The 3,115-nt window shown below is 41.6% G+C and overlaps 1 pseudogene; it reads left to right on the forward strand.

The window, feature by feature from the left end:
* Nucleotides 1–2,628: 2,628 nt before the first annotated feature.
* LOC134958930 (5S ribosomal RNA) lies at nucleotides 2,629–2,746 on the forward strand (annotated as a pseudogene).
* The last annotated feature ends 369 nt before the right edge of the window (nucleotides 2,747–3,115 follow it).

Genomic DNA, 3,115 nt, shown 5'->3' on the forward strand with positions numbered 1-3,115 from the left:
GCGGGTCCGATGCTGGATAGACCGGAGGACTGAGTGCACCGTTTTAAACCAAGATGTATGTGAGCATATGTTCTAAATAAATGGAATTGTGAACCTGTGTATTTATACCTGCGCCCTCCATTCTTCTTTTAATATATATATATATATATATATATATGTATGTATGCTGGGGTGTAAGGGACGGATGGGGTATGTCACCCAGGTGATGGAGAACAGGGTGGCTGGGAGTGAGCTGCGGCGTATAGGTGACGTGGACCGCGGCTGGTCCTGCCTTGGCCCTGCTTCACTACAGTGCAGGCTCGGTGTGTTTGTGCTGACACTGGAGTAGATGTAAGATTAGTCGTTATGAGGGAGAAGTGGTATCAGGGCATGTTATGCACCCTGACTCCGCTTCTCCCCCATGTATTTCTGTGGAGATGTGTACTGCGCTCTCCACAGGATCTGTTCCCGCTCTGTGGGTGTCGTGGACACACAACAGTGGGAATAGCCTGGTGCGCCGGGATTCCAGCTGTCGGCATTGTCTGCATTTCACCGTCGGTATCCTAAACGCCGGGATCTGAACAACCGGCATTTTAACTGCATCCCATTCCTGCACGATCCATGTCAGAATAATACATCTCCCCCACTATCTCTGGAGCACAAAGGGAGCCAGGAGGACAGAGGCGGGAGTAAAGACCAGAGAAGGGAGGCGGGGCTGTGCCTAGTGTGCCTTGTTTATCCAAGCATTCTTCCAGTGAGGTGTCTGACCAAAGCCACTGCCAGTGCCCAATGCTAAAAAGTGTGAATTCCAATAATTTCCTATTATAGATAGACACGGTAGATAAACTTGCAGTCTGATTTATTTAATTCCAGATCACAGGCAATAGTGTATGGCTGTGATGTCTTCTGTATTTTGTGGTGGTAGTTGGAGTTCTCTATTTTATATGGGACTCATTACAATGGCCCTCATTCCGAGTTGATCGGTCGCAAGGCGAATTTAGCAGAGTTACACACGCTAAGCCGCCGCCTACTGGGAGTGTATCTTAGCATCTTAAAATTGCGACCGATGTATTCGCAATATTGCGATCACAAACTACTTAGCAGTTTTAGAGTAGCTCCAGACTTACTCTGCCTGTGCGATCAGTTCAGTGCTTGTCGTTCCTGGTTTGACGTCACAAACACACCCAGCGTTCGCCCAACCACTCCCCCGTTTCTCCGGCCACTCCTGCGTTTTTTCCGGAAACGGTAGCGTTTTCAGCCACACGCCCATAAAACGGCCTGTTTCCGCCCAGTAACACCCATTTCCTGTCAATCACATTACGTTCGCCGGAGCGATGAAAAAGCCGTGAGTAAAAATACTATCTTCATAGCAAAGATACTTGGCGCAGTCGCAGTGCGAATATTGCGCATGCGCACTAAGCGGAATTTCACTGCGATGCGATGAAAAATACCGAGCGAACGACTCGGAATGAGGGCCCATGTTCTTTGTATTGTATGGAGGTCACTTGGATGCTCTCTGAATAATTTGAATGTCACTGTAATGTTCTCTGTATTATCTAGCAGTTACTGTGATGAGCTCTGTATTATATGGCATTGACTGCTATGCTCTCTAATTTATATGGCGGTCACTGCAATGATCTCTGCATTATTAATTTAATTAATTTACTGCTGTGGCTAGGTATGAGGGATGAACACTAATAGAAGGATCGAGATACCCATGGCACAGGCCACACCCCCTACATAGACGACACCTCCACATCACTAGTCATATTGCCACAGCGCTAGTCACATTGCGGAATGCAATAGGCCTTTCCTGATTTTCAGCTCCAGGCCCATATGGACCTTAATCTGGCACTGCATACAGTATGTATTTTTTTTATAAAAACACTAGTTGTTTAATAGCAACATTGATTCATTATATTTTGAGGGAATAAGCTACATACGCTTGTGTCTTTTGTAAAACATTAAACTATCTACGGGCAATTTTGTTGTTGGATTATAATTTGAGAAAAAAAGTCACATTGCCAGTGATGTGCTAGATTTGTTATATTTTGAGAGAATAAGCTACATATGCTTGTGTCTTTTGTAAAACATTAGTTATCCAGAGGCAACTTAGTTGTTGGAATACAATTTTGAGAGAAAAAGTCACATTGCTTGTTCTCTTCAATATTCCCTTTTTTCTACAATATACCACCTAATACTTTTGTATATATGGGTATATTGATTTCCATTTAAAAATTGTGGATAGGGAATATTAGCACTAACCACTTGGTTTTACTCATTACGTGCTGCAATATTTTTTATCCAATTAAACAATTACAGTGTGTATTACGAGCATTGTACTTATAATATCTTAGACTTTTGTCTATTTAGAAAATCAATAGGAGAATTCTAATTTCCATAAACTATTTTTTTGTACCCCATCTCTCTCATCCACTGTCCGCTATAATCATATATGACAGTGGACAGCAGAAGTAGGGGTATTCTCTGCTTATGTCTATTTATTTGAGAACTCTCTCATCCCATGCCTGATATCAATTTCCCTGCAATGCGTCAGCAACAGGGATTTGGGACATAACAATAGGACAGCAGAAGTTCTCACTTTGGTAATTAAGCCACAACCACATACTCTCTCATTTTTTGGACCATTACTACTGCCACACCTCATTGGACACGCCCAAATCCGTCTGATCTTGGAAGCAAAGCAGTGACAGGCCTGATTAGTACAAGGTGGGTGACTCCCTTGGAATATCAGGTGCAGTAGGCATATAAAATACCTACAAACAGCAGAAGTGGTGGAGAAAGCATTGGCCCTACCTCTATTTTTCTTACATTATTTTATCTCTTATCGATTATAAGAAGAGAAAAATCTGACTCAGCATTATAAACTAAGGTATTTATCAGCATTATGTAAAAATCATCTTTGCCCAAACATCATATATACCAAGAAAGCTATCATATGTACTAAAAATGAAGGTATTTATCAATATTACTTAGAAATAATTTTGCCTCAGTATTATACATACCAAGAGAGCTATCACAAAGAAGTGTATCATTATAAGAAATTTTGTTTGATTAATTGATGATATAAGCACTTCCAATTATTGAATCTGTTTTTTAATATCTTCACCCAGGT

The sequence above is a fragment of the Pseudophryne corroboree genome, chromosome 9 (assembly GCF_028390025.1).
Source record: "Pseudophryne corroboree isolate aPseCor3 chromosome 9, aPseCor3.hap2, whole genome shotgun sequence".
Taxonomy (NCBI): domain Eukaryota; kingdom Metazoa; phylum Chordata; class Amphibia; order Anura; family Myobatrachidae; genus Pseudophryne; species Pseudophryne corroboree.